Source organism: Schistocerca nitens, chromosome 6 (genome assembly GCF_023898315.1).
Source record: "Schistocerca nitens isolate TAMUIC-IGC-003100 chromosome 6, iqSchNite1.1, whole genome shotgun sequence".
NCBI classification, from domain to species: domain Eukaryota; kingdom Metazoa; phylum Arthropoda; class Insecta; order Orthoptera; family Acrididae; genus Schistocerca; species Schistocerca nitens.
Window position 1 is genome coordinate 82501189 of NC_064619.1, and position 13793 is coordinate 82514981.

A 13793-nucleotide genomic window follows, 5' to 3' on the forward strand; every position below is an offset into this window, starting at 1 on the left:
AGGATTTTCCCACATTTTTGTAAAAGATAGAGCCTAGTTAATACTCGGGGAAGAGTTATAAACAGTTAAACATTCTAAAGGAGAATATTACTAACCAGCAGAAAAGTAGTTGCTATTGAGGAAGTACACGAGGTTGAACTCTCACATACTTCGGTTGTCACAGATCTGTAATAGTAGGTACAATGACTCAACTTTGTAATCTTTCCTTAACACTGTGTTCATCTAGTCGACTCCAGCACATAACGTACTTGACGACTGTCTGTCATCAGCTATTTCCTTATGACAGTAGGCCCACACAGGAGCGGAAACTTTTTTTTTCGATTTTGGAGTGAGGAATTAAGATGTAAGTTAAAATCACATGTATTCCTCTTTTTAGTGTACACTCAGACGTTTCTATATAGTCCTTGCGATATAGCAGTGCAATTATGAACCGTCGCCACATTGATACCATCATTTTAAATACTCGTCCCGAAATTAATGTCTCTGTAAACTAGGATGGCTTATAAGCTGGTGGCAGTGTTAGTTCCCTGTGGTGTTGTGCTAACGGCAACACCCATTACCCTCGTATGTCCCAGAAGCCGGTGCCAAGCCCCGCAGCCGCGCTAAACTTTCACTGGAGACCCGTATGGTACTGCGGCGTTTGCTCCACATCTGCACAAAAGCATTCTGATTGGTTCCGTTTTCCTCTGCATTTTTCTTTTAACAAATTAATTCCTTGCTTGGTTCATGTATTTAAAAATACTTAGTACGTTGATTCGTCACCTAGAATTTCATTATAGTCTCATATTTTATCGACGACAGTTCGAAATTTAAACGTTTCCAACAATGTAATGATCCTTCTAGTGTTGAGTGACGTTCACCGTTCTTTGAAAGACATCATGTTAACGCCAGTGATTGTTAAATTTTTTATTTACACTATTGCAATTTCGGCCTTAGGCCATTATCAAGTGCAGGTGAAATACAAAATGTTTATAAAATATTTTACAAAAATCGTTGTGTATTTTGACATTCGGCCGACTACACAATTTGAAAAATGCAGCTACGTAACCATGTTTACTTACATGTTTTGGCTTTAAGCCATGTCAACTTTATACACGCTGACATATTTATATGTCGTTGTCATTTGCTGTTACATATATTCGTAACGCTGCTAAGTAGTAGAACATAACAGCAAATGACAAAGGCCGATATTTCAATAGTGGAAATAAAAAGTTTAACAGTCACTGGCGTAAACATGGTGTCGTTTAAAAAAAATTATACATGACTGTGAATCCCAGTTGTGAAAATTTCACCCTTCTATTTCTCCATTTTGTGCTTCGAAGGTTCATATACGTCCATATTTGTACCTATTAAGCGATGCTGCGAAATATAAATACATTAAACTTTCAAACGATTTAACACCCCACGATATCAGAAAGTTACAAACTACGTAATTTTATCCACGTAGATAACAATACTGTCAACTTGAACGTAAACACCTCTCCTAGAAAGCAATATTGACTGTAGGCTAACCTCCCACACAACATCTTGCTCTACAACATAAATTTTCAAAAAAATATACTATGAGTACAGCACCATCATACGTGTATTTTGAAATGAAATAATTCAATGAAATCACCTAAGATAACAAAGATTGGCGAAGCTGTGAGTAATCATTTATAATACTTACTACCAACACTGTATTCAGGAAATGAACAACAGAAAAACCATTCCCCCACACTTTCCCGCAGTTTAACTTATCGTTAACAATGAATAAAAATAACATTGCAGATTACAAAAAAAATTAAAAAAACGCCCTGAAGAATAAATTGGGCATCCAGGGCAACACTGGGAAAGTATAGTCTCCTACAATGAGTTATATAGCAGAGTAGTATTTGTGAACTTAGATGGCAATATTCAACGTTATATTTTCACATTAGTGCAACAGTTAATTCTGTTAACCATCCTTTCATACTTCCACGACAGTTGTAATTGTGTTGCCGGCGGCGGTGGTCTAGCGGTTCTAGGCGCTCAGTCCGGAACAGCGCGACTGCTACGGTCGCAGGTTCGAATCCTGCCTCGGGCATGGGTGTGTGTGTGATGTCCTTAGGTTAGTTAGGTTTAAGTAGTTCTAAGTTCTAGGGGACTGATGACCACAGATGTTAAGTCCCATAGTGCTCAGAGCCATTTGAACCATTTTTGTAATTGTGTTATGATGGATAATATATAAATGACCTAGTAGATAGTGTCGGAAGTTCCATGCGGCTTTTCGCGGATGATGCTGTAGTATACAGAGAAGTTGCAGCATTAGAAAATTGTAGCGAAATGCAGGAAGATCTGCAGCGGATAGGCACTTGGTGCAGGGAGTGGCAACTGTCCCTTAACATAGACAAATGTAATGTATTGCGAATACATAGAAGAAAGGATCCTTTATTGTATGATTATATGATAGCGGAACAAACACTGGTAGCAGTTACTACTGTAAAATATCAGGGAGTATGCGTGCGGAACGATTTGAAGTAAAATGATCATATAAAATTAATTGTTGGTAAGGCGGGTACCAGGTTGAGATTCATTGGGAGAGTGCTTAGAAAATGTAGTCCATCAACAAAGGAGGTGGCTTACAAAACACTCGTTCGACCTATACTTGAGTATTGCTCATCAGTGTGGGATCCGTACCAGATCGGGTTGACGGAGGAGATAGAGCAGATCCAAAGAAGAACGGCGCGTTTCGTCACAGGGTTATTTGGTAACCGTGATAGCGTTACGGAGATGTTTAATAAACTCAAGTGGCAGACTCTGCAAGAGAGGCGCTCTGCATCGCGGTGTAGCTTGCTCGCCAGGTTTCGAGAGGGTGCGTTTCTGGATGAGGTATCGAATATATTGCTTCCCCCTACTTATACCTCCCAAGGAGATCACGAATGTAAAATTAGAGAGATTAGAGCGCGCACGGAGGCTTTCAGACAGTCGTTCTTCCCGCGAACCATACGCGACTGGAACAGGAAAGGGAGGTAATGACAGTGGCACGTAAAGTGCTCTCCGCCACACACCGTTGGGTGGCTTGCGGAGTATAAATGTAGATGTAGATAAAACAGTAGACGCGTTCAGTGAGTAATGTAACACATTCTTTTTCTCGGGCAATTTCGGTTGAAAGAATGCGAAATTTGTTATGGAACGTCTTGGAAAATTCCCGCTTGAGGCCCTATAGTTTCATGAAGTTCCGATCGTGGCGGCGCTATAGGTAGTCTTCAAAATTGCGTTTGTTTTGGCAGAAAACCAGAGCATCGCAGGTAGGCATATGCGCTTGCGGAATGTGTAATAAGACCTGGAAGTGAGCAAAAGCACGGTGAGTCGTTAGGCACGACGTCTGTCAGCACCGTAACAAGGTTGGCAAACATGTGCGATCTCCTGCAGGCCGGCCGACCGCACATAGCTGTGACTCCTGCAATGGCAGAACATGAGAACACTCTGATTTGAGGAGATCGACAGACCTCAACGAAACCTCTCGCTGTGCTACTGGACGTCCCTGTTGGTAGTGCTGACACACTCGTCCACAAGTGGTACCACGTGGGCACACAGGCCTTCCAAGTACGGTTATGTAAGGCCGTCGCACTGAACGGAGATCGTATTGAAAAATAAGGTTTTGTAGCCAAAAGATCGGGAATAACTTCGTGCTGGAATCTTGAATAAAACCAACCTGCTTTCATCCTAGTACTTAAAATTCTGGAATTATGAAGTTCAATTTGAAAATTCTAGAAATTTCGAGAGCTGTACTTCAGAAATCTTTGCACCAGTTATCTACTTCGCTGGACATTGCTGAAGTAGTTATCACACAATTAGTGGTGGACTGGCATCTTCTTCTGTCTAGTTTTGTCTCCAGTTTAATTCTGTGGCTTATTTATTTATTTAGCGTATGGCGCTACACACATGGTTTACACTTATTACATTATGAAATTATATGATATTATACATTATAAAATACATAAGTGAAGGATACATATTCAGATGAAATATAATACAGGAACACAATAAAAAGTAACATCACAGCAGATATTTTGCGTTACACAAGTCTTCAAATTCTGACTTCCAAATTGGCGATCCATTCTAGGAAGGGCGGTGTGGCGTTGAAGTCAGCCCAACTACCCTGGTAGGCTCTTAATTCACAGTTCTGGGAGATGTGCTGTATTGTTACATTAGGTGCCCCACAGTCACAGCTAGGGCTAGGTAGCTTTTCCCACTTGTGTAAATGGTGTGCACATAGTCCATGTCCTCTTCGGATTCTGTTTAGGCTTTTCCATAGCTGTCGTGGAAGTTCAAAGCCCTTAGGTTTCTCTGATGGAAAGATAAGTTGTCAGTGGAGGCACCATCACTCTAGCTCTCGTGCCGTTTAGTATCCATGCTGAAGTTGGCAGCTGACAGTTGTTGGGCCAGTCTTAAAGGGGAATTTCTGGAGCGGAGTCGTGTTCTTTCCAAAGTTGGGACATCTTCATGGATAGTAAGTAGGGGGTTTTTCATTTTTTTGTGTATTCCTTCATCAGAGCTTCCTGTCTTCACAGGGAGGGTGGAGCTATATGACTAAGTGTTGGAAGCCAATATAGTGGGGCAGTCTTTATGCATCCAGTTTCTGCTCCCCTATTAGTGCTACAGAGGCTCTGAATGAGGCTGTTCTGTGAGCTTATTTTATTGGATACATTTTCCAGGTGTCCTTTGAAGGATAATGTCCTATCTAGAGTGAATGTGGCTGATATCGCAGTTGACTGTTATTCATATCAACCTTCAGCTCATATCCCGCCATTATGTTGTTCAAATGAAAACAGCTGACTTCATTCTTGGTGGGATTTGGTATTAGCCTCCATTTGGTGAAATACTCATGCATTTTGTTTAGGTCACTTGTGAGTATGTTTTCAATGTCTTCAAACTGCTTGCTTTGGATAGCTAGGGTCATATCAGCATACCTGAACTTTCTTGAGATGGTTTCAGGCAGGTCAGAAATGTAACGATTAAAGAGCAATGGTGCTAAAACTGATCCTTGAGGCAGTCCATTGTTCAGTTACCTCTGTTTGCTTATGTCATTACCCTGTATCACCTGGAAGTATCTATCCGAAAGCATGTTGTTGATAAGTCTCAGTGTCATACAGCAGGGGATTACTTTTATCACTTTGTGTAGAAGTCCTTCCTTCCATACTGTGTCATGGGCAGCTGTTAGGTCTATGAAAGCTACCGCAGTCTTTTTTTTGTTTTTGAAAACCTGCTTCAATATATGTCATTAGACTTAGAACCTGGTCTGTGCAGCTCCTATTGGGTCTGAAACCTACATGCTCTGGTGAGATGACTTCTAGGATTCGTGGGCCCAGCCTGTTGAGGAGTAGCCGTTCCAGAAGTTTGTAGCAGCAGCTGAGAAGAGCGACAGGGCGGTAACCTTCGGCTTTATTTGATGGTTTGTTTGGTTTCAGACCAGCAATTATTTTCGTAATTTTAAAAGCTTTTGGCGGGCAGCCCGATGTTAGTATGCATGAATAAAACTTGGTCAGCCATTTCTTCGTTTCCTTCCCACACCGAGTCAGGAATGCAGGATGCATTACATCATAACCAGGCGCCTTACCCGTTTTAATATCACTGAGAGCAGCTTGTAGTTCTTCAGTTGTGAAGCTCCGAGAGTACTCAGTTTCTTGAGGTATGGTTCGCTGTATGCTTCTGTATATCCTTTTTACTTATTGTGTGTGGTTTTTGTCTCGTGGTGTTCTAGATAGTGATACAATTCGACTTGCTATCTGGTCTGGTAGCACTGTACGAGCTACTTTGATTGGTGGCTTACTTCCCCCCAACTTCTTTAGTAAGCTCCAAGCTTTTCTGCTTGACTTCTTAAAATCCATTTTAGCAGTTGTCTTAATCCATCTATTTCTTCGAGCCTCATCCAGTGTCTGTAGCAGTTCATCGGCTACGTCTGTATCACCATCTTTAACGTATGTTTCAAAAAGTTTCTCACAATCTTTGTTCCAGCCCGGAATGTATTCCTTGCGGTACTCATGTGGGATACACTTTTTTGCTGCTGCAATCACTGCACCTACAAATCTGTTGTAATTTTTAGGTGTTGCTGGGATCCACCCTAAGGCCTTGGCAAGTTCTTGGGAGAACAGTTCCCAGTTTCTCTTTTGGAAATTACATCTAGGTCTTGATATAGATCGGATCACTGGGAATTGTATGCCTATATCATATATGACTGGACGATGTTGACTGCGTGGGAAATCTGTTAGGATCATTCTTGTTATGCTAATTGGTTGGCCACTGTGTTTCTGGGTGGAGAAACATAGATCTGGATTTGAGTCTCTACCCCATGCTGCTGATCTGAAAGTTCCCTTATCCTTTGCATCGAATATGAGACTTAAACTGTTTTCTTCCATCCAGTCTGTGAGTGCAACGCCATTCTGGTCACTGCTGTTGTATTTCCACAGTGTATGGTGACTATGTAAATCTCCCAAGTACAGAGCGGATGGGGGAGTGGGGATAGTACCTCTGGAGGCCACTGAAAATGAAATGTCGTGTGACGAGGGCCTCCCGTCGGGTAGACCGCTCGCCTGGTGCAAGTCTTTCGATTTGACGCCACTTCGGCGACTTGCGCGTCGATGGGGATAAAATGATGATGATTTGGACAACACAACATCCAGTCCCTGAGCGGAGAAAATCTCCGACCCAGCTGGGAACCGAACCCGGGCCCTTTGGGTTGACAGTCCGTCGCGCTGACCACTCAACTACCGGGGGCGGACTTGGAGGCCACTGAACGAGTGGAGCTTTGTAAACATTAGTTATTGAAACTTCTTCCACTTTTATAGTGACAGTGTGGATTCAACTGTCAATACCAGAGTGCAATACTTGGGCTTTTTCTATGTTGCTGCGGATATAAGTAGCACAGCCATGTGACTGATGGTATGTCCCACCTATTGTCTCGTATCCTGGTATTCTGCCTCTTGCCGTCAGATCGGCCACACTAGTTACATGAGCGTCTTGTATAGCAACAACATCAATGTTCCTCTCACGGAGAATTCGAGACAGAGTTTCGCATTTGGATCTGCTTAGTCCTTCAATATTTAGTTGGAAAATTCGGAGGCTAGGTCTGATATTTCTTGTCATGCAGATCCTGCAGGAGTCATTATCTGGCAGGCTTGCTTCAATGTGCGCAAGGCCAGGAGATCCTCAAGAGAAGATAAGTCTGGCGCCAGCTATCGTTCTAGCTCATTTATCATTACGCAGGATGCACGTGTGGACTTCTTCCACAGATGCCAGCTAGTTTATACAACATGCTATATTCTGTGGCTAATACTGCATGACATTAAACGGTTTCCGTCATCCTCTCAACATATCCCACTTCATCCGCATCGAGCCACATTTCTTTTGCTTCGTACCACCATTGCACACACAGACATTCACAGCTACTGCTAGCCACTGAATGGCTCTTCGTCTCCATGATCAACAACAGATAAGCTCTTTGATTTTAGTAACGCAGCTCTATTTAAATGTTACCAAAATTTATATCAGTGAATACTGTGTGCAGATTATTTAAAACTTTAACAAAACACTTGAAAGAACGACAAAAGATAACAATGTTAGCAAAAATCGTAATAGTGTATATAGCCTTTGACGGTATAAATCCTGCTGTTTACATATTATTTAAATCTTTAGCAATACACTTGGAAAAGATAAAAAAGTAGGATTACGGTCACGAACAGACAATACAAAAATTGAAATATTTCCACACGCCTCTAACAGGGGGCACTGATTCTTCTATAGTATATTGTGGCATGTCATGTCATGTTGCAAAGTAAATTAAACAATAAATTTAGAAAGCAGAGAAGGAATAATTAATTATGTGTTAAGGCCTAGAATTTACTGAATCATTACTGTGTGTGTTAACTGTTTTACAACTAAAGTACAGCTTGTCAGTTATTGAACTGTATGAAGAAAACGTAAATTAGTTACAAACTACGGCGTGCGCACACTTTATACAACACGCGAACGTCACTAGAGATATTCGGATTTAGGTTATGAGATGTTCGATATGCCTGCCATCATTGACAATGATGTGGCACAGACGAACAGCGAAATTATTCATGACACGCTAAAGTATGGGAACATCGATGCTGTCGACTATTCCTAATTGGCTGTTTTCAGCTCAGCAGTAGTTTTTGGGTTATTCTTGTACACCTTGTCTTTAATGTAGCCCCGAAAAAAGGAGTTGCATGTGTTCAGATAAAGAGAATATAGAGAATATGGCAGCCAATCGAGGATCTTGTCAGTGGCCTCTGGTATCCCATGGCCAGAATGCGGTCCCCAAGTGCTCCTTCGGGATATCAAACACTCTCCTGCTTCTGTGGGATCGAGCTCTGTCTTGCATGAACCACATCCTGTCGAAATCAGGGTCACTTTGGATAATTGGCAAGAAATCGTCTTCCAAAACCTTCACGTACCTTTCAGTAGCCATCGTGCTATCAAGGAATATCTTGCAGATTATTCCGTGCAACATTGCACACCACAGAGTCACCCGTTCAGGGTGAAGAAATTTCTCGATCGCGAAATGCGGATTCTCAGTCCCCAAAATGCACCAAGTTTGCTTATTGACGAACGTTGAAACGTCCCCTTTCAACAATTACACTTGACCGTGTTTAAACAGACACACAATATTCTTTTTTAGCGCAACGCAATCTGACTTTCAGAAATCCCTACAAAAGAATGGCCCTGACTAACATTAACCTATACCTTTCACAAATCACTTACCTCACAAAAATCTTCGTTACTCGAACTACTGCAATACAGCGAGCGCCACTACTGCCAGCCAAATAAAAGATTACGGTATTGGTGGGCCACCAGAGGTGCAGACCCACTGTAGTTCCGGCAGAGATTGTGGTATTGGTGGGCCACCAGAGGTGCAGACCCACTGCAGTCCTTGTAGAAATAATGGTGCTGGTGAGTCAGCAAAGGTGTAGACCCACTGTAGTCCTTGTAGAAATAATGGTACTCGTGAGTCATCAAAGATGCAGACCCACTGTAGTCCTTAGAGATGGCCAGCAGCCATCTGTTGTGACTGTGCAGGTGCACAATCACCATTGAAGAGTCTTGTGGATAATATAGCAAGTCCATAACCACCACTTCTGCACTCACAAAGTTTTTGGAATTGTCCTTAGAACCAGCAATGCTGTTATCCAGTCCCTTGCTGAATTATTAACACACGTGCAAACACTGACAGTCCCTACTTCTCACATATTGTCCATATACTATGACCAACAGAAACGTGTGCAGTGAAATGGAACTTACAAGTTAATACACTCCTGGAAGTGGAAAAAAGAACACATTGACACCGGTGTGTCAGACCCACCATACTTGCTCCGGACACTGCGAGAGGGCTGTACAAGCAATGATCACACGCACGGCACAGCGGACACACCAGGAACCGCGGTGTTGGCCGTCGAATGGCGCTAGCTGCGCAGCATTTGTGCACCGCCGCCGTCAGTGTCAGCCAGTTTGCCGTGGCATACGGAGCTCCATCGCAGTCTTTAACACTGGTAGCATGCCGCGACAGCGTGGACGTGAACCGTATGTGCAGTTGACGGACTTTGAGCGAGGGCATATAGTGGGCATGCGGGAGGCCGGGTGGACGTACCGCCGAATTGCTCAACACGTGGGGCGTGAGGTCTCCACAGTACATCGATGTTGTCGCCAGTGGTCGGCGGAAGGTGCACGTGCCCGTCGACCTGGGACCGGACCGCAGCGACGCACGGATGCACGCCAAGACCGTAGGATCCTACGCAGTGCCGTAGGGGACCGCACCGCCACTTCCCAGCAAATTAGGGACACTGTTGCTCCTGGGGTATCGGCGAGGACCATTCGCAACCGTCTCCATGAAGCTGGGCTACGGTCCCGCACACCGTTAGGCCGTCTTCCGCTCACGCCCCAACATCGTGCAGCCCGCCTCCAGTGGTGTCGCGACAGGCGTGAATGGAGGGACGAATGGAGACGTGTCGTCTTCAGAGATGAGAGTCGCTTCTGCCTTGGTGCCAATGATGGTCGTATGCGTGTTTGGCGCCGTGCAGGTGAGCGCCACAATCAGGACTGCATACGACCGAGGCACATGGGGCCAACACCCGGCATCATGGTGTGGGGAGCGATCTCCTACACTGGCCGTACACCACTGGTGATCGTCGAGGGGACACTGAATAGTGCACGGTACATCCAAACCGTCATCGAACCCATCGTTCTACCATTCCTACACCGGCAAGGGAACTTGCTGTTCCAACAGGACAATGCACGTCCGCATGTATCCCGTGCCACCCAACGTGCTCTAGAAGGTGTAAGTCAACTACCCTGGCCAGCAAGATCTCCGGATCTGTCCCCCATTGAACATGTTTGGGACTGGATGAAGCGTCGTCTCACGCGGTCTGCACGTCCAGCACGAACGCTGGTCCAACTGAGGCGCCAGGTGGAAATGGCATGGCAAGCCGTTCCACAGGACTACATCCAGCATCTCTACGATCGTCTCCATGGGAGAATAGCAGCCTGCAATGCTGCGAAAGGTGGATATACACTGTACTAGTGCCGACATTGTGCATGCTCTGTTGCCTGTGTCTATGTGCCTGTGGTTCTGTCAGTGTGATCATGTGATGTATCTGACCCCAGGAATGTGTCAATAAAGTTTCCCCTTCCTGGGACAATGAATTCACGATGTTCTTATTTCAATTTCCAGGAGTGTAATATGATGAACTGGTGTCAATTACAATTTTATAACATAAGAATACAACTACAAAGGTACAAAACACATCGTTAAAGAACATAACAATACAGATAACATTTGTAGTACAAGCTTTACAAAAGAATCGAAATAACATATACATCAGTGTTACAGGAATTATGACATGAGTACATACATAAAAGATCAGATTAACTTTCGAAACATCAACTTCACACATGAACATTAAAACAGAACAGAATAAATAATGTCTAAACATCTTTACAAAGAAAATAACATATTATCAGAAAAATTCTACAACATAACACATTAAGACAGGAAAAACACAAATTCACATAGTGTAATAACACAAAAATACAGGATAGGGTTTGTTTTCAGTGTGACATTTGGTACTGCAGTCCACCCCAAAACTTCATTCCATATATCTTTCCTCTTATTTCAACATTTGTTTCCACGAAAAAAATTCTATCCAAGCATGCTTTCTGTATTTATATGTTCACACATTCCTTACCTCATTATTTATTTTCCATTATTTTACCTCATCATTTATTTCCAAGAAAATCCTACCTAAACCTGTTGTCCCTAAACCCTACATTTTTGGTTCATATCCTCTGTCAAAATACTTTTTTGGCCAAACCATTTTCTTATAGCTTCTCAATGCATTTCTTACAATTCATCACAACTTGTTCTCTTATAGGCCTACCCCATCTTAAGCTAACTTAAATCTACTGAGCTCAGATGCTAAACTAGGGGACAAGGCAATGCAGCAGCACAAAACAATTAACACAAACAGCAATGACAAAATAATGCAAATTGGCAAAGCAAGCAGCAATATTACAACTAATATAAGGCAATGAGCAGCAAACGAGAAAAATAAATCAGTAGTAAAACTGGCTTAACAGAGTAATGTAAAGTGAAATTTAGTAGCACTATGCCTGGCAAACAGCAGCAGCAAACGCAATAACTTATATCTAAACATGACATAGCTCAAGCAGAAAAAATATTACAGTGAAAATGGCCATTTGTAATACCTATGTCACATCTTAACAATAGAGTGATGCATCACAAAAACTTACTCTGCAAGAAAGTTAACAAGTCATTAAAAAATTTATTTATGCAATTCCTGTGAAGGGAAATGTCTATTTGCGCTCTCTTTTCTAAGAAAGTACATCATAAACGTATTATTTACTGGGTCTGTAGACAGAAAATAGTGATACTAGTACATGTATTAAATTTTATAATAACCAATGCTGCAGTGCAGCTAGACACTAGATATTAAAGAAAATGGGAAAATATGTACAAAGGAAGGCATGAAACATCATTCATTAGCCATATGGCATTTCATAAGGTAGTAAAACAAATCTCTCAACTAGAAAGACAGTAGTCATAATCAGGTGTATAGACATAAAAATATTTCTCGTCATTTCATTAGGAATTTCAGTAAATATCATAAATTAAGAGCTCCACAGTGTTATCATATTTTTTCAAGTTTGAGAGTGTCGTATTTTCGATGCTTTATACAAAGGAATGTCAACAGCGAGGATAATGGCCACTTTTTTTTCACCACCTGTGCCTCTGAAAGGCACACACTAATGGCTTTTTTCCAGGCGACTATCGCGCAGCTGGGTGCCCACGACGGATTACGTGAAGGTCACTTAACTTTCTTACCAAAATATTTACGACACCAGTTTGCATTACAGTGACAGTCTCATATAAAAAATTTAACAGGTCGAGAATTTGCGTTCCAAATGTGTAGAAACAAAATCCTATGAATATAACAGTGTTCAAAAAGTTTTCGTCGGCATTGTGATACATTCACACATTTACACAGATTTCATAACTCTTAAAGTACGATTCTCGGTTTCCAACATCCTTTTCCACAAATCAGAGTCCCTAACCACTACTCATTATTCATATACGTATTCGTCGACACTTCTTCAATATTTCATCATAATAAATATGAAGCATAATCAAATTCCTCATATACGGTAGCATCATCTTATTGATCATAAACATACCTCAACAGCATTATACACATCGTCGTCGTAAAAATAACATCATAACACCTCAGTCAAATATCAAAAACGTCGTAGATTTCTGCAATAACGTCAAAATCTAAAAAAAATTCTCTGCTCATTTCAATAGTGTCATTTACCCCAAACGTACTTTAAAATCATGCTCCCTTACCAAATACATCATTCAAAGCTCTCATAGTATCACAATGGTTCCGAAAAAATATGAACAGTTCACAGAGTACAGACAAAATACAATTTCATAAGTATGAAGTTACCCAACTGTGTAATTGCGTAAACATGTGTCACTGATGTAGTAAAAAAATGTTTATCTCTCAGTTAAATGATCAGATAGCTGTGTAATTTGTGTGTTATACAAATATGGTACCGATGTGTAAAGTTGTATTAGCAAATACCATATTAGCTAGGGCTCCTTGTGCTTGTCAAACACATGGTACACAAAGTAAGCGTATAACCCCCTGAGGATTAATGAATAATACCCTCAGGTGTTACAGATTACAGCAATGGAATGAAATGTATCACGGAAAACCTTTGTATCATTGTACGTCTTGTTGTAAGATAATCTCTGTGGAAGTGTCGTATTTATCGTCCTCTGAAAGCTAAGTTCTGCAAAAGTCAATGTACTTACCTCATGATAAACAAAAGGGAAATGCTTTGCGTATAGATATCATAGTTATTACGCTTATTGCCGTGATGAGGAAAGTACTGTGCTGTAACGTATTGTTGTGCTACAGAAAAGGCAGTCTCATTGTAGCTATACCACAAAAGTTACTACTAAAACATGTTTTACTTTCCAGAATAATACAGAAAAACTGTGCAGATATAAAACAGATACACCGCAAAAGCAACAATGTAAATTGTGTCACATATTAATAGCGTCGTGATATAATCGTGTAGCTATCAAAGAAACCAAATGCTAAGTCATCTTTAATCTCACCGAATGTACTTCAAATAAAGAGTTTCTTTTCAAGTAAACCAAGATGTTGCATTAATATCTCATTAGCAGTATAAGTTCTAAGTAAGTAAGCCTGATAGTCGTTACGTAA